Genomic DNA, 18,140 nt, shown 5'->3' on the forward strand with positions numbered 1-18,140 from the left:
TTTTAGCCCTGCTCATTGGATTTGTCTTGTGTGTCTTACTCTGGGTTTGACATCTACAATTACAGGCAAAGCCCACATCCCGTTGTGAGCCTGTTCAGAAGTGCTTCTGAGCTCATTTGTTTAAAAGAAACAGTTTGTCAGAAAGTGATAATTTGGAAGTGTGTTGGTAGCTCGGATCAAGAATAGAGTTTTTAAATGGTTTTGAATTATGTAATTATATAATTAAGTAATTATGACAAATCATTTTACAATGGATTTCAAAAGTTTGTCAAAATTACTCTATGAGGAATTTTTGAATCATTAAAATATGTGCAGATTGGTGGAATACCTTTTCTAATGGAGGGTTTGCCAGCTGCTTGTTCCATTACAATACAGTGAACCCTCGTTTATCGTGGGGGTTACGTTCCAAAAAGAACCAGCGATAGGCGAAATCCGTGAAGTAGAAACCTTTATTTTTTTTACAGTTATTATACAATGAAATACTCCATAAAACATTGAAGCTCACGCGCGCCGCTCTCACCGGCCTCGCAAACTTCAATTTGGCAAGCGGTTTTACGTACGTGTACATATTAATCCATAACGTTATTGACACACAGGTAGAAAAGACGCGGAGAGACTGTTTAGCCAATCAGAATGCAGAACACAATGCATGATGAAAATCCGTGAAGCAGCGAGACCGTGAAAAGTGAACCGCGATATAGCGAGGGTTCACTGTAGTGCTTTGCCTGGAATGTCACTAATACATTTTCATGGGGTCCAGTTTGAGAACATTTCCACGAGCCGAGATCCGGGAGTTCACAGCATTTCTGCCACTTTTATATGATAATATTAAATATTATATTATGATATAATCTTCTCTATGTAATTACACTTATCTAAAAATGTATTTCCATTTTTATAACACATTGATTGGATTGACATGGTTTTTGTCTTTTATTTCTTAAAGGATTTTTTGGACCATAGTCTTTATTAGACAGTGTAGCATGAAACGGCGATGAGGCTGGGGAAGGACATGCAGCAAAGTGTCAGAAACAGATTCAAACTCACGCTGCATGCGGCCTGCTCACAGCATGCATGTGTGCCACAGAGCAGCACGGACATTGGTTTAATGCCACGCTGTGGAACATTCTGTTAATGTCCCATTGTGGAACATTCCAGACAAAGCAATGACATTTTCACAGAGACAGGCTGGAGCCTGCCTTCAAAAGTATTGAAGAATACTAATCCATGCTAAAAAGTATCTTTACTAAAATGATCTTGAACTTTATCTGAACTATCAGAAGAGCACATGGTCATGTAAAGAAACTCTATCAGATGAAAGCTACGCTGTGCACTTTTAAATAAGAAAACTATATATATTTTACTATTTTATTTTTCATCAGAACATAGAACAACACAAACTCAACAACAAAATAACAACAACAGAAGAGGGGATCAAATAAAAGCACAAGCAAAACAAACAAAATGGGGGAAGAAGAAGGAAAAAAAAAACTTTCACAACATCATTTCAGTTTCAGCCAAACTCGTTCATCATGGAGCTGAGGCATATGTCAGGGTTCAGCAGAGTGTTGTACTGAATATTTACTGTAGCGCTGTTTCTTATTTCTCCCTCTTTTTCGTACTTACCCACAACACACTGCTCAGGCAAGGCTCACCCACCACCAGAGACGCAGTGGTCCAACTGGCAAATATCTGTCAACACGAGCGCCTGAAGAAACCCAAGTTTAGTTTGAGCCAAGAATAAGTCTGAAAGAGGAGAGGGGAGAGAGGGAGGAGAGAAAAGAGGAGGAGAGGGGAGAGAGGGAGGAGAGAAAAGAGGAGGAGAGGGAGGAAAGAAAAGAGGAGGAGAGGGAGGAGAGAAAAGAGGGGGAGAGGGGAGAGAGGGAGGAGAGAAAAGAGGAGGAGAGGGGAGAGAGGGAGGAGAGAAAAGAGGAGGAGAGAGGAGAGAAAAGAGGAGGAGAGGGAGGAGAGAAAAGAGGGGGAGAGGGGAGAGAGGGAGGAGAGAAAAGAGGAGGAGAGGGGATAGAGGGAAGAGAGAAAAGAGGAGGAGAGGGGAGAGAGGGAGGAGAGAAAAGGGGAGGAGAGGGGAGAGAGGGAGGAGAGAAAAGAGGAGGAGAGAGGAGAGAAAAGAGGGGGAGAGGGGAGAGAGGGAGGAGAGAAAAGAGGAGAGGGAGGAGAGAAAAGAGGAGGAGAGGGAGGAGAGAAAAGAGGAGAAGAGGGGAGAGAGGGAGGAGAGAAAAGAGGAGGAGAGGGGAGAGAGGGAGGAGAGAAAAGAGGAGGAGATGGGAAAGAGGGGAGGAGAAAAAAGAGGAGGAGAGGGGGGAGAGGGAGAAGAGAAAAGGGAAGGAGAGGGAGGAGAGAAAAGGGGAGGAGAGGGGAAAGAGGGAGGAGAGAAAAGAGGAAGGAGAGGGAGGAGAGAAAAGGGGAGGAGAGGGGAAAGAGGGAGGAGAGAAAAGAGGAGGAGAGAGGGAGGAGAGGGGGAGAGGGAGAAGAGAAAAGGGAAGGAGAGGGGGAGAGAAAAGGGGAGGAGAGGGGGGAGAGAAAAGAAGAGGAGAGGGGAGAGAGGGAGGAGAGAAAAGAGGAGGAGAGGGGAGAGAGGGAGGAGAGAAAAAAGGAGGCTAACTGTACAGCGTGAGGATAGGAGAGAGATAAGAAGAGGAGGGGAGAAGTAAAGATAGGAGAAAGAAGAGAGAGAAGGATCAATGTAGAGGGAGGGGAGTGGAGGGGAGAAGAGAAAAGAGGAGTAGGAGAGGAGAAGAAGAAGAAAAGAGAAGAGGGCAAAACAAGGGGAGAAGATAGGAGGGAGAAGGATGAGGAGCGTAAAAAAGGAGAGGAGGGTAAAAAGAAGAGGAAGAAGAGAGAGTTAGGGGGAAGAGAAATAGTTATAAGAGAGAGGTTAGAGTATGAGGAGGGGGGACTAAAAAGAGGTGAGAAGGAAAGAGAGGAGAGGAGGGGAAGAGAGGAGACAAAGAAGAGAAAAGAGAAGGATAGAATTGGAGAGAGGTGAGAGTGAGAGGAAATAGAGACGCATGATAGAGAAAGAAGAGGAGGAGAGGAGTACAAAGATAAAAAAAGAGGAGAAGGTGTGAGGAGAGGAGAGTATTGAAAAGACAAAGAGAGGAGTGATAAAGAGAGAGAGAGAGGGAGGAGAAGAATGAGAGAGGAGAAAAAAGGGGCGAGGGATGAGAGGACAAAGAAGGCAAGGCAAGGCAAGTTTATTTGTAGAGCACATTTCATACACAAGGCAATTCAAAGTGCTTCACAGCAGGAAAAATGCATTCAAATCACAAAGAAATTACAGAAACAGAAATACAATAAAATTAACTAAATTAAAAATTATCAATCCAACTGATTTTCTAAACTAATAAAATCACAAACAAAAGAGAAGAGTGCAAAGAAAAAATCCTTTCAGTCATATGCGCAGCTAAACAAAACTGTTTTTAGCTTAGATTTGAACATTGTCAGAGTTGAAGCCTGTCTCACATCTTCAGGAAGACTGTTCCAGGTTTTAGCTGCATAAAACTGAAACGCAGATTCCCCATGTTTTGTCCTGACTCTGGGCACCAGCAGGAGGCCGGTCCCTGAGGTCCTCAGAGTGCGAGATGGTTCATATGGCACTAACATGTCTGAGATGTACTTTGGTGCTAGGCCATGGAGAGACTTGTACACAAGCAGAGCTGCTTTAAAGTCTATTCTCTGAGCCACAGGAGCCAGTGCAGAGACCTGAGAACAGGACTAATGTGATCATACTTCCTGGTTCTAGTCAGGACCCGAGCAGCAGCGTTCTGGATGTACTGCAGCTGTTTTACAACTCGTTTGGAGAGGCCAGTGAGCAGGCCGTTACAGTAGTCTAATCTACTGGAGATAAACGCATGGATAAGTCTCTCTAAATCTGGTTTTGACACTATATTTTTGATTTTGGCAATGTTTTTTAGATGGTAAAAAGCTGCTGATGTTATTGATTTGACGTGGCTATTAAAGTCTGAGTCCATTATTACCCCCAGATTTCTAATTTGGTTTGTAGGTTTTAGAGCGAGACTCTGGAGGTGACCGCTAACACTTTCTCTTTGTTTCTGTGGGCCAAAAACAATTATTTCAGTCTTGTCTGAGTTCAGCTGGAGAAAGTTGTTTTGCATCCACAAACTGATCTGTTGGATGCAGTGACAGAGTGAATCTACTGGTCCATAGTCACCTGCCGATAGTGAAACATAGATCTGAGTGTCGTCTGCATAATTGTGATAGGACACATTTTCACTGCGTATCAACTGACCCAACGGCAGCATGTAGAGGTTGAACAGAAGGGGACCCAGGACTGACCCTTGGGGCACTCCACAGGTCAGGGTCATGTGGTCTGAGACACAGCTACCAATTTCAACAAAGTACTTCCTGTCTTCCAGATAGGACCTTAACCAGTTTAGGGCAGTGCCAGTGATGCCCACCCAGTCCTCTAGTCTCTGTAAGAGGATCCCATGATCGACAGTGTCAAAAGCAGCACTCAGATCTAACAGAATTAAGACTGAGGCTTTGCCCGTGTCAGTGTTCAGGCGGATGTCATTTGTCACCTTGACAAGAGCAGTCTCAGTGCTGTGATGAGGTCTAAAACCTGACTGAAAAACATCAAATGAGTTGTTTATTAAGAGGAAATCTGTGAGCTGTTGGTAAACAACCTTTTCAAGGACTTTGCCCAAAAATGGCAGATTAGAGATGGGCCGGTAATGACTCAGTACTGCGGCATCAAGACAGCTCTTCTTTAGGAGAGGCTTTATGACCGCAGTTTTCAAAGACATTGGGAATGTTCCAGATTGAAGCGACATGTTAACTATGTGAGTGAATGGTGCTAACAAACTGTTCAGCACAGACTTTAGAAATCTGGTGGGTAACACATCAAGGCAGCATGTAGATGAACTCAGACTGGTGATGATCTCATGGACAGTTTTGTCAGTTACTGGTGCAAAGTGAGTTAGCTCTAAGTGTCTTGGTGGTTTTAGGGTAATTTTTTGCATTGTGGGATTTATAGCATTTTTAATGCCCTGAACTTTGTCATTAAAGAATAATGCAAACTCATTACACTTGGATGTGGAAATGAGTTCTAACGGCAGCTGAGCTGGAGGGTTTGTTAATCTGTTTACTGTAGCAAACATGACACGCGAGTTGTTACTGCAGCTTCCAATTATTTCATAAAAATATCTTTCCCTAGTTCTACATAAGATTAGGTTGTACATGTTCAGCTTTTCTTTGTAAATCTCTTTTTGAACCTGGAGCTTTGACTTGCGCCATTTCCGTTCGGCCCTGCGGCACTCCCTTTTCTGTGCCCTGACCGAATCATCATTTCTCCACGGCGCCTTCTGCTTATTTTTAACCATTTTAGCCTTTATAGGGGCGATGGTGTCCAGAACATTCAAAACACTAGATGTAACAGAGTTCAACAAATCATTTACATTAGAACATGAGACATTTTCAAAGTTTATCATTTCCATAAACAGTGCACCTGTGCCATCACTTATGTGTCTCCTCTGAACAACTGCAGGACCAACCGGAGGTTGGGGAGAAACAGACAGGTCAAAGAAGACACAGAAATGATCAGACAGAGCAACATCGATCACATTAATATTTGAAATATTTACCCCCTTTGTAATTATGAGATCTAGAGTGTGTCCTTTGCTGTGGGTGGGGCCTCTCACATGCTGAGTAAGACTGAAGGTTTCAAGGACAGCATCAAGCTCTTTAGCGTTTCTGTCACAAACATTATCAACATGCACATTGAAATCACCTGTAATGACCAAACCATCAAAGTCTGTGCATGTGACTGAAAGCATCTCAGTAAAATCATCAATAAAACTTTGGCAGTGCTGGGGAGGCTTGTATAAAACAATGAAGAGAATGGATGGAGACCGTTTTAGCTCCATTTTAAAGGATACATACTCAAATGATGAAAATACCCCAAAAGACAACCTGCGGGTAATTATTTCATCTCTAAAGACAGCACAGACTCCACCCCCTTTTTGTTTTCTCGTGTTTCAGATTCAAACTTAAAGTTGGGTGGAGCAGATTCTATCAGAACTACATTTCCTGTGTTTTTGTCAAGCCATGTTTCAGTTAAAAACATAAAATCAAGATTATAAGAAGAAATAAAATTATTAATTAAGAGAGATTTGTTACATAAGGATCTGACATTTAGCACAGCAAGTTTCAGACTAGTTTCAGTGGGACTGGGCTTTATCTTTTCACAGGGAATATGAATCACATTTCTCAGATTGGGCCTGACTCGCATTTTGTTTTTCCATCTGTGTGATGATGTGACTACAGAAATAGCACTAGGGGGGTCTCTTTTTACATAGGGCCCCGGGTTGGTTTGATTTTTAATGTTACAATAAGTCCCGGCAACGCTGAGACCCAGTGCATCCTAGCTATGGGAGATACCAGGTAAAAGGCGAGGTTGGATGGGTGGTGGGGCTTTTGTAGCCAAGGAGAGTTTGGGACCAGGTGAGAGGCGAGGGGGGATGGGTGGTGGGGCTTTTGTTGGTGTAGTCGGCATAGCCCTTGCTATATTGGGCGTGAGTGGAGCCATCTTAATGCCTGATATGATCAGACTTTCAAAATGGCTGGGAAGGCCCATGGGTGAGAGTGGAGATGAGAAGGAGAATGATGAATCTTTAGTGGGAGTAGATGTTGCAGGGGGAACCCAGGGCTGGTGTGAAGGCAGGGGCGATGACAGGGATGTTGTTGGGCTTGTCACAGATGGGTCCAAGGCCTTTGAAGATTGTTCCTTTGCTGGAGGCGGTGGAGGTGAATGTGGAGCAGCTGGAGCTGAATCCTTTGCTGGTGGTGGTGGAGCAGCTGCTGATGAATCCTTTGGTGGAGGCTGAGGTTGTGGTGCTTTTGATGTTGAAACATTGGCTCGGTCTCTGGCTGAGGGAGCAGGAATTCTTCTCTCATTCCTCTCTTCTCTAACTATCTGCTCAGGACCCTGTCCAGGCCCAGTCCAATGCCTCAGAGCGTGGAGCAGGTTCTCTGTCAGCACCCTCACTCCACCTCTGCATAGGTGGGGGCCATTTCTCTTAAACAGGTCCTCTCGTTTCCAGAATAGATAGAAGTTCTCAATGTAGTGTAGTCCTCTCGGGGAGCACTCTTTGGACAGCCATGTGTTCAGCTGAAGAAGCCGGCTAAACTTGTTTATCCTCCTGTCGATGTTTGGAAGAGGTCCACTTATGAAAGTTTTGATTTCCATTTTATCAAGCACGTCGAATGACTTCAAGAAGTCTTTTTTCAAAACTTCAGTCTGTTCCCGCCGCATGTCCACTGCACCCACGTGCACAATCAGCTGTTTAGCTCCTCCATGCTTAGCCATAATATTTGGAAGGAGTGACGTTATCTCAGAAACAGTGGCGCTTGGAAAAGAATGTGTGTTTATCTTTTCATGCGTCACGTGACTTATCGCGCCGTCCCCAACTAAAACAATCTGCGTGACCTTGGCTTGTGGCACAGTTCCTCCTCGCTGTATTTTGGCCACGTCATCTTTCCTTTTTTCATTTAATTCCATCTCTGAAAGTGGTAAAAATCTGTTGGTGAGCTGTATTTTAGGTGACTTCACGTTATCTTTGTATCGTTTAGGCTTTGCTCCAAGTTTGTTCCAAGAAACAGCCTGGTCTTTCTGGTTTTTAGACAGTTTTGGAAACGACACAGAGTCACTGCGGTTTAGGTTGAAAGTAGCAGTTTTTCTTGTAAAAAGTGTGCTCTTCTTACCGTCGGTTGACACAGGAATGGTATCGTGAAGAACTTTTTCAGATTCCAAAACAAATATCCGTGTTTTCAGCTCATTAATTTCTTGTTGATATTTCCGACAGCGTTCACAGTCTTTCTCACTTCTTCTCACGGACATGTCGCTGGCGTCAGATATGTCGTTAAAACTGGAAAAATGTTCTTAAAATCCTTGGTTTACTTGAAAAAGTCTAAAGCAAAAATGTTTGGAAGACAAAAACTGATTAAAAAGCAAAATAAATAAGGAAAGCAGCGATAGCAAGCGGAGCGAGCAAAAAAGCGTGTGCACTCTTCGGAAGCAGGAAGCAAAGAAGATACTGCAGGAGGAAAATAAATTGAAAAGAGGGTAGGGGGGAGAAAGCAGGAGGATCGGGGAGAGGGAAGAACGAGCAGAGGAGGTAGAGAGAGGGGAAGAGATCGTGGGAGAGTGAGGAGAGACAAAGTGAGCACGGAGGAAATGACGAGCAGTGACGATGGGGAGGGAAGGAAGGGCAAAGGCGTACAGAAAAAGGGAGAGGAAAGAGAAGGTGAGAGAGAGGGCAAAGAGAAGAAGGAGAGAGGATCGGGTAGTAGAGAGAGGAGGAGGAGGAGGAGGAGAGAAGAAGTTAGATGCCGTTGCTGAGTCACTTCTCCAGCACTCGGCTTGCATCACTCCCATGCACTCGCCGCTTCCATCTGTCCTCCAGCGCTGATTTAAGACATACACAAACCCATACACATTTACATTAAGATATAGTATCACAGAAATACCCTCGATTCATTTCAGAATACAACAGAAATCCCTATATCAACACATTCTTTGAGTCAAATGTAGACTTTGGGATTCTCCAACACTGCGAGATGCATTCCAGCCACAAGAGGTCAGTAAAGTAACAAATAAGAGCACAATATTTACCGTTCTGACGCGCGAGACCAAAATACGTTTGTGGAAAGCACATAGAACATCACTTTTATTGTACTTCTTGGACATTTTCACACGTTTTTGTAACGTCTAAATCCTGTTGCTGTGGTCTTTTCATGCATACTATTGAAAAACTCGTCTGTAACGCTTCTCAAGTGAGTTACTCTCCCATATTCACTTTTCGTCCCAGTTTTAGCCTACTTTCCATTGCTGTTGTATTTATGTGTGGTGTAGTGTCTCAGGCTCTGTGCTGGACTGTGGGTATTAGTACGGGTATAAACATAGGACTTTAAGGTGCTTAGTCTGCCCCTTCACGTGACGCGCACCTCCACACTAACTGTTGCTCCTGCTGCTCCTGCTGCTCCTGCACGGGCCGACACTTTTTCACATCATGTCATCACTCTCTCACCGCCCCTCTGGTAAATTCACTCTCCTCCTGTAACGACAGCCAATCAACATTCAGCAGATTAACGGCACGAGCGAGCGCATGTTTGAACGGCCGCATTGACTTGTTATTGGACTCGTGTCGCAAGATGACATCACAGCCCTCCACAGGTCTTTAATGTTTAATTCAAATGTGGGGAAGTGTGAGGTGCAAAGTGTTGCTATTGCATGGTGAGATCGTTTACCGAAACATGATATCGTAAATGGGCAGTCTCATCATTTGTGCTTCTTTCTTTTTTGATTCGGTGCAATCGATCATTGATCCAGGAATGGTCGAATGGTTGTCATCTGTTTTTTTGGAAATCGCAACATTGCAATTTAAATCTGAAGGTTCTGGTTTGAGACGCTGCCCTGAGCTACATTGGTTCTGCCTGAAGTGAGGTGTGACGTGAAACAGATCTGCCTCCGTTTACCTGATCGCCTCGTCACGGCCTATTCTAAGACAGTTGTTCTCACTTGCAGCTCTTAACCTGCTAAGCAACCGCTCCAACATATTCTTCTCTGCAGACTTCTCCTTCACAGCTGTTCAGTATTTGATTAGCATTTGACTGGCTCGATTTCTCTCTTGACCAAGGTTTGCTTTCATTCTTCCTTTTCTGATGTTTGAAGAAAGTTGGTCAACTTCTCAGCTTCCGCTAGTCATTTGTTGGACATTTTGAGACAGCCGTATTGGGATGTTGTTTGTGACTTCTCGTGTGGACCGTCTTGTGTCTATTTAGATGTTATTGTTTAGTCTGGACGTTCTGGACACTCCAGGAGACAAGTGGATGATGTCACCAGGTCAAATCACAGCTCTGTGGAAAGACGAGCCCACTCACAATAAAAATGTGAGCAATAAAAAACACTGATGAAGTAATTGCATGATCTAAGGCCATACTGTGAAACATGGTAAAGCAGTGACATCTCCATGGAGACAAGCTGGTTATGGACCCCCCATCAGAGACATGAACACACGCCTGCTTCGTCTCCCCTGACATGGGGTTACTCGCTCTTGAATATAATATAACGTATTCCAGGTTTAACTGAGATGTGGATTAGGGACAATATTATAGTTATCTGTAAATGTAATCATTCTCTTAAAGAATATTGGGATAATGGACCTTGTTGCTACGACACAGTGCTTATTAATCAGATTGAACATTATGTTCCTTTTTTATATTACTAATCAATACGCCTTCTGTCTTCCATCAGAAAGCTTGAGATCAGGTCAAATGTGGCACTGCATAAATTGGAATAATGAAATAAAGTTGGCAGAAATATATTTAATCAGCTTAAACATTTCATTTGAATATTTCCCATAGAAATCTACTATGATTGGTTTCAAACTACTTCCCTTTCTTCTGCGAGTCTGAAAACAAACGGTTGCAGTCACAGCCTCTTGTCTGGCTGCACTGTGGACCTAAACCCATATTCTCCATCTTGGATCCTCCTTCCTCAGCAGCCACTCACACGCCTGTGTGTCACGCTCTGCCTGCTTCTCCATTCATTCAGGCTGGAGCTCGATCTGCCATTTTGCCCCGTCTCCTCCTCGCTGCTCTCATCATCGGGGGCTAGTGGCGAGAGGCCGTTCATTACATAACCACTGCGGTGGCACGGCTCAGGACACTGTATTAAATCACAGCTCGAGCGGACGTGGGCAGACCGCTCTCATGAGAGATTTGTACTGGCAACTTTCATTTTTACGGATGGACCAGTGATGCATAAAGACTCTGCTGATTGTGATTGTTTCTGTTGTAGGGTTTTATGATGTGCTCAATCAATATGGGACATTTTGGGTTGTTTTAATCAAACGGATGAAGATATAACCACAGATTTACATATGATTACATGGCAGGTGCTTGGGTTGACTCCTCTACTACAGGGCTGCTTAATGTTCAGAGAAAAAAGTATTATGATTTAATTTGGCTTTATCAGGATTCAGTTCTCAGAGCACATTTCAGGGAACATTAACATTAACATTTGGACTAAACTAATACAAGAATCCAATACATTTTTGCAGTTAAAATCAGAAGTTAGCAGATATTTTCATAAAAAGACTGTATATTTTGTTGTTTAGAGAGAAAATAACCTGCATTACAACATCCTTTGTAATTCGATTAATGCACTTTATATTGGATTATGTTTAATCTCTCTTTTATATAACTCTTTTATACAAGCATGTCAGTGAGAGAGATCACACATATTGGCTAAAGGAAGTTGTCAACGTTCATTCAACGTCCCTTATACTTTGATTTGTGCATTGATTTGCTGCGGCCTTTTGACCATTTTTCAATGAGAATTAGCTCTCAATCGACCTGGATAAATAAAAGTTACATTTTACCATTGGCCATCTTCAGTTTGCAATTTACAGCCAACAATAAACTAACCTGTAAACGTTGTCGACAGTTTAGTAGATGCAACAAAAATATAACCACAAAATATCATAATGTATGTAATTTTATCGAATGCAATATATTCTCACATCAAGCAACAAAAGCACAATGGTTAAATCTCCAAGTGGAAAAGCACTGAAGGAGCAAGAAAAAACACTTAATAGATTGGATTAAACTGTCAATCAATACGACTGTCGCTAGTTTAGGTCAGCAGGACTGGATCGATGAGAAACTCACACACAACCAACACAAGGGCTTTAAAGCCACTGTCATTCTTCTTTATAAATAAAACATGTTTTCCAGGCTACATTTCTCTCAGTGCTGGATTATGGTGATAGTACACAGTATAAATCGCACCAGCCAAAAAATGCATAATCGAGAAAAAAACATATTTAAGTCGCATTGGAGTATGAAATGCGGTTGCAAGTGTGAAAATAACTAATAATATCACATATAAGTCACTCCGGAATATAGTATAAGTATATAAGTAGTATATAAGTATATAAATACAAGTATAAGTTGCACCGCGGCCAAAACTGTTAGAGAACAGCTCTGCCTCTTTTTTTTTGTTTATAAAGCACTCATTGGCATTTTGTTTGATTATTTATCAAGTATTCTGAAAATTAGATCAATTATTCATCAACTGAGAACTCAGGACAGTCTTATATTACAGTCACACCCAACTGGAAAATGTTTGTCTTTTTGCTGCGCTCCTCTTCTGCTCAGGCCCCTCCTGGACAAGCACCATTTTTCCACTTTGATATCTTCAGTAACATCAAATGGCGTCTTGGTGTGTCGCCCGGGCCTGTGGGAGTATCAGCAGCGCCTCTCTCACTTATCAAAAAATGGGTATTGATTAAACAGAAGCAGCAGAAGGAAGGGAAATCCTTCTCAGGCAATAGCCATGCACCAAAATGATGTGTGCGCAACAACCCACGGCCCCACCAGAGGCAGCGCTGAGTCATACCGTTTTATCTTGCTTAGATTTAAAAATAACCACACATAATGCTCAAAACAGGCACTGTCATCTTCTATTTCCTCTTATTTTACTGTAAAGTATTTGGACTCCATTCTCTTATATTATTTATAGATTGAGGGTTTTCAAAAACATCAATACCCAGACAATCATTACAAAAACTAGTATTGACACTAGATACTAATTATTCATATTCAGGGATGGAAAGTAACAAAGTATAAATAATTTGTCGGTATTTGTACTTTACCTGAGTACATTTTACAATGAATACTTTTTTACTTTTACAGATATCTTACTGTCTACTAAATTACATTTTTAAAAATAATTGAACATTAAAAAGTACTTCCTGTTTGGTTTGAGGTGTTTAATGAAAGTACGTTAATGGCATTTGTCTATGGTTCATCGTGACATCCTGTCTGAAGGTTTTGAGTTCCAGCCTTGGCTTTGAGAAAACAAAAATATACAGTCTAGTATAAAGTCTAGAAATGTTAAGAAACGTATTGACTAAAAGTTGACTGAATAGTGACTTTCAGACTTTCAGATCGATATGTTTGGAGAAGTTGTATTATTTCAACTTGGCTCTCACTATCACTTGGTTTGTATTAGATTTATTAGGTTATGTAAACACTGAACAGATAGTATGCTTTGTTGAATGCGTAGACAGTTGAAACCTAGTATTTTAGTGTGTTTCCCAAAATAGAAGAGATCACGCACTGTCCAGACCAAGTAAACCAATGATTCAAATCTAAAAAATTGCCTAAAATTCCCCCCCATATCTTAATTATAACCTGGACTATATTCTAGCACGTACATGACATATGAGTATTTTGAGAAACACCTCACATCAGGGAGACGACCTTGCTAAAATGGATGAACGTGCGATTGACACAGAAATACCACGAAGTTGACGAGAAAACGACGTTATAACTGGGTGAAAAAGCTCATCAAAAGCTCAGTCAGTTGTGCATAATACAATCATCTTGGTCCTTCTGTCGCTTAAGCACTTTTCCATGGCTGGTTGGTGTAACATTAGCAATTACGATAAAGGCAGAACGAGATGGGGATTTTGTGTTCTCGAGCGGCGGCTCCAAACTCCCGGTCTGGGCCTTCACGTCAGCGCACATTAAACTCTGTGTTCTGTGCCCTGCGAGCTGTAAACAAGCAGGAATAAACACAAGCGCGCCACAGCCCTCAATGTCACTGAACGCAGCTTCATTTATGCCCGTGTGGATGTATTTGGAGATTGCAGTTGGTTCAGTTGTTTTAAAATAGTGCCATTTCACTGTCACTTTTCCTGGTGATGATTCTTTTTTTAATATCATTGCTGTATACAAGGAAAACCCAATGAGAACGACCCTCTTTTTCACGAATACTCTGCAGCTGGTATCTCAGTAAATATGTCATCACTTTGCCTTGAATGTTCCACAGTAAAGCTTAGCTCTTATTGATCTTGCAGGTGTTTTTATTCCTCAAAAAAACACCTTGAAACACATGCATTTTGTCTCTTTTATTGACATACGGTGGAACATTCCAGGCAAAACGATCACTTCTCTCTAAGGAGACAAGCAGATATTCAACCAGAAGTGTTTGCATTGCCTTTTGCATCTTGTATTGTCTGTGGAGCTTTAAATTACTATTTATTTTTCTTGTCTGCGTGTCCTTCTTGTGTTACTATATTTATGTGGCTCTCGGGCTTCCTGTTGTTGATGCATATATTAGTGACGATGATGAATCAGAAAAGATATGCTGATGTCTTTTGGCCATATAACAACTGACAATGTTGAAGCTAACTAAATATGGTAAATACGATCATATGTGACTTTGAAAACTTTCAATCACACTTCTCAAATTATGTTTCTTTTAAACCCAGAACACACGGTGAACAGCCTCTTCTCGTGCCTCATCACTTACATATCTCCTCGCTCATCTTGTGTCCTCCAGGGCTTCTCATCAGTCCCTTGTTAGACACTCCGCACGCACCGTCATGTTTCCTGTTGTCTCTAAAGCTCTGGCCACATGGTGCGGGGCTTAGTAACTCGCTCCTTGTCTCCTGGCAACATCCTGCTACAGTCCCACACTGCACCACACCTCCAAGTGGATCACAATATGGCCTCTCTGTGATCACACAATATGGAGGGACTGTGACATCCATGACATCAGCCTTTGATGTATTTGGAGTGAGGTGGCTCGAACCAATCGGAGTGCAGTGTGATATTTTAGAGGAAGTAGATAAAACAATGTATGCTGAAGAGACAATAGTTGTGGGGGCGTGGTCTTGTGTGAGTGAAAACTGTCTGCTGATTCATGGGAAACAAAATGTATTCCCTGTTTTAAGACGTACCTCAGTAAAGTAAACGGATTGTTCTACTCTACGCTAGTAATGTGGTGTAATGTCGCCCGCGGCTTTTGTGAGCGCGCATATTTTTACCAATTTGAACACGTTGGACTTTTTTTTTGGCTAAACTTTGCTCTTGTTGTTGTTGTTGTTGTTGTTGTTATTGAACAGTGGGTGACAGAGCAGCTCTTCGACATTAAAATGAACAGATTGCTTGCTCCACAAAGGAGGATAGAGGGCGTTTCCTCGGTTTCAGACTGTATCTACAGTCAAAAGAAAATGATGGTTTGACCTTTTCGATAATGCCACCCATGCACCCCTTTATTTTTTCTTATGTTGATCAGGATTATCAATAATATGAGTCATACCTTTATTAATCCGTATTGTATCTTAATAAATGTCTTAATATAGTGAATATGTTGCATGACCAGCCATTCCCAACACGTTTTGGCAAACCACTTATCAAAACTGTGTGTGGGTCTGGGGCTCGACCGCTGCGGTTCAATTTCTAGGGCGGAGTTTAGAGCAGAGACACATTAACCCAGAAGTGACGCCAAAAACGCCACACGCTTAACCGGATATTACGTAGCCCATGTCAACAAGGCGTGTCCCGCGTCATCCGTCCCCGAACGCAGAAAATGTCTTCTGAATCACGATGACGCCCTTCGTATAACCGCATCTAACGCACGTTCATCACGGCTACTTTCCTAATTGTTCAAACCAAAGCGAGAGCAGAAGTAAACACTCGGTCACGAGCCGGGTCACGAGCCGGGTCACGAGCCGGGTCACGAGCCGGGTCACGTGCCGGGTCGGCCATCTTGAATGTTTTGGAACGGGGGTGGAAAGCGCTACTTCCGTCTCTCAGTGTGACGCGTTAAAACCTCGAACTGGGATTGGTTGGTAAATGGATTACCGACGATTTCATTGGCTCTGACTCCAATTCCAGACCCTTACGCATTCAAACAGAATGTGGGCGGGTCTGGCGGGTCAGGCAAGTAAATATGTAGACTAGTCAAAACTATTAATTCATACACTGCCTGTCTGAAAAAAAGTCTCCATTGGATTCAACTAAGCAAACGCAGAAGTACAAGCCTCCTGCTGGAAAAAAACTATGCCACAGTGAAAGATTAGAGCTTTCACTATATATATTTTTTTTGGACAGGCATTATATAAGTCATAACTGGTGCACGCAGATATGTTTTTCCTCTATATCTCTACATCTCCATGTCTGGTTTGTGACGTCAGTGACAGACCTCGACCTGCTGAGCTTATCAAACAGCATCCAAGTCTGATCCATCACAAACCGCACATAAACATGAAATATTACACGAGGTCATTGGTTATGTTTATTCTTCTCTTCTTGTTTTGGTGCGAGTCCGATTGTAGGCCATGTTTTCATAAGCGCTGCTCAGTCCAGGGCGGTGGGGATGAAAAGACGCTGGAGTAAAGTTAGTTCATCTCTGAAAATCTTCTTACTCTAACAGGCTTATGTGTGTGTGGTGCTCTCCATTCAGGACTGGACAAAGCTGCAACACTTTGCTCAGGTCGTGCTGCAGAGCCATTGTCATGTGTGCAAACAGGCGCTTTCACTTATATCTGCTTCATCTGCTCACTTTTACTGAATATGAGGCTACGAGACTCGAGCTGACTGTTGAGTTTGTTAAGTTTAGGGGTAAATGCTCTGTCCATGATGCCATAAGTCATTTTTTACAATCTGTCATATTATAGAAAAGTCTTTTCTGAAATAGAACACTGATGTACTAATGGGTTTTTAGTGCGTAGAAACCGATAGTTACTGTATTCACAAGTATAATTCACATGCTGACTCATGCTGAAAAATCTACACATTTTGGAATATTCATGCAGTTTTTTCATCATGCATTGATATTTGATTGATATTGAATTATTTTTTGCAAACATAATGCACATGTCCTTTACTGTCATGGCCTGCAATTCTTCTTGCAAACAGAACATCCAGAAGGGTCCAACATTTCAAAATGATGTATGTCTAAACTTATTATCCTTTGCAGATAAAACTTTTTAACAGTTTAGAACATTTGAGCGCAGATTAGAAACGAGAAACTAAAAATATTCTTGCACACACTAAAAAGCTAGTTTCCCACCTCACTGATAATGGAGAAGCCTATTCTACTAATGCATGCAAATTAGCTTCATTATGAGTATGTGGTCACTATAGAATGACACAATGGCGTCCTGTGCTCGTCCTCGCTGGCCCCTCCCCCCGCAGCTATTCAAGTGGCACACTGCAGGATTATCCCCAGCCTTTGAGGCATGCTGCTGTGATCAGACTTATCGCTTTGGAAGGACAGGTCCAAGCTGCAAAATTCACCTTGATCAACTTTCTTTGGATATCTAAGATAAGAGGCCGTTGGATTGTACCATTCATTACAACACCAGGAATCTATTACTGGAGTTATTTCAAATTTCATCTTGGTTTTCCTATTTTGCCAAGATGGAGAAGGTATGTGGGCATCTTTGTTCCAATATTTAAAGTTCTAAAGAGCATGGTATTATTCATTTATGCATGCTTCAATTTCAGTTCAATTCAGTTAATTTACAACAACATTTTCAACAATGAAACATCATCAATTAACCATCGTTCACAGAAAATAAGCTTAATAAACTTGAATCTTTCCAATGAATGCAGTTGGTGATACAAGTCATGTTATGTTTTCAACTACTCGCAACATCATCATAGAAACAGTCTACACAGATGTGCTGCTCTTCAGGGCAGAAAACTGCAACATAATGTGAGATAGTTATACATTACATACATTGCTCTGTTTTGCATCTCTGCCTCTCTGGCTCTCTTTCTCTCTGTCTCTCTGACTCTCTGGCTCTCTGGCTCTCTATCCCTCTGTCTCTCTCTTTCTCTCTGTCTCTCTAGCTCTGTCTCTCTGGCTCTCTGTCTCTCTAGCTCTCAGGTTCTCTGGCTCTCTGGCTCTCTGTCTCTCTGGCTCTCTGGCTCTCTGTCTCTCTGGCTCTCTGGCTCTCTGTCTCTCTAGCTCTGGCTCTCTGTCTCTCTAGCTCTCAGATTCTCTGGCTCTCTGGCTCTCTGGCTCTCTGGCTCTCTGGCTCTCTGGCTCTCTGGCTCTCTGGCTCTCTGGCTCTCTGGCTCTCTGGCTCTCTAGCTCTCTAGCTCTCTAGCTCTCTAGCTCTCTGTCTCTCTGGCTCTCTGTCTCTCTGGCTCTCTGTCTCTCTGGCTCTCTGTCTCTCTGTCTCTCTGGCTCTCTGGCTCTCTGGCTCTCTGGCTCTCTGTCTCTCTGGCTCTCTAGCTCTCTAGCTCTCTAGCTCTCTGTCTCTCTGGCTCTCTGGCTCTCTAGCTCTCTAGCT

The 18,140-nt window shown here is 42.5% G+C and overlaps 1 protein-coding gene across 2 annotated transcripts in view; it reads left to right on the plus strand.

Moving 5' to 3' along the window:
* Positions 1-18,140, plus strand: part of pacsin1a (protein kinase C and casein kinase substrate in neurons 1a) — a 37,951-nt gene that overhangs the window by 585 nt on the left and 19,226 nt on the right. The window contains exon 1 of one of the 2 annotated variants that reach the window (XM_072449144.1): positions 17,065-17,268. The exons of the other annotated variant lie outside the window; for it this stretch is intronic. The gene's annotated coding sequence lies outside the window, so the exon portion shown is untranslated. Of the gene's footprint in view, positions 1-17,064; positions 17,269-18,140 lie in introns of those variants that run through there. 2 annotated transcript variants of the gene reach the window in all.

This window comes from Eucyclogobius newberryi, unplaced genomic scaffold (assembly GCF_026437365.1).
Source record: "Eucyclogobius newberryi isolate DKJ021-1_F unplaced genomic scaffold, fEucNew1.0.hap1 SCAF_17, whole genome shotgun sequence".
Taxonomy (NCBI): domain Eukaryota; kingdom Metazoa; phylum Chordata; class Actinopteri; order Gobiiformes; family Gobiidae; genus Eucyclogobius; species Eucyclogobius newberryi.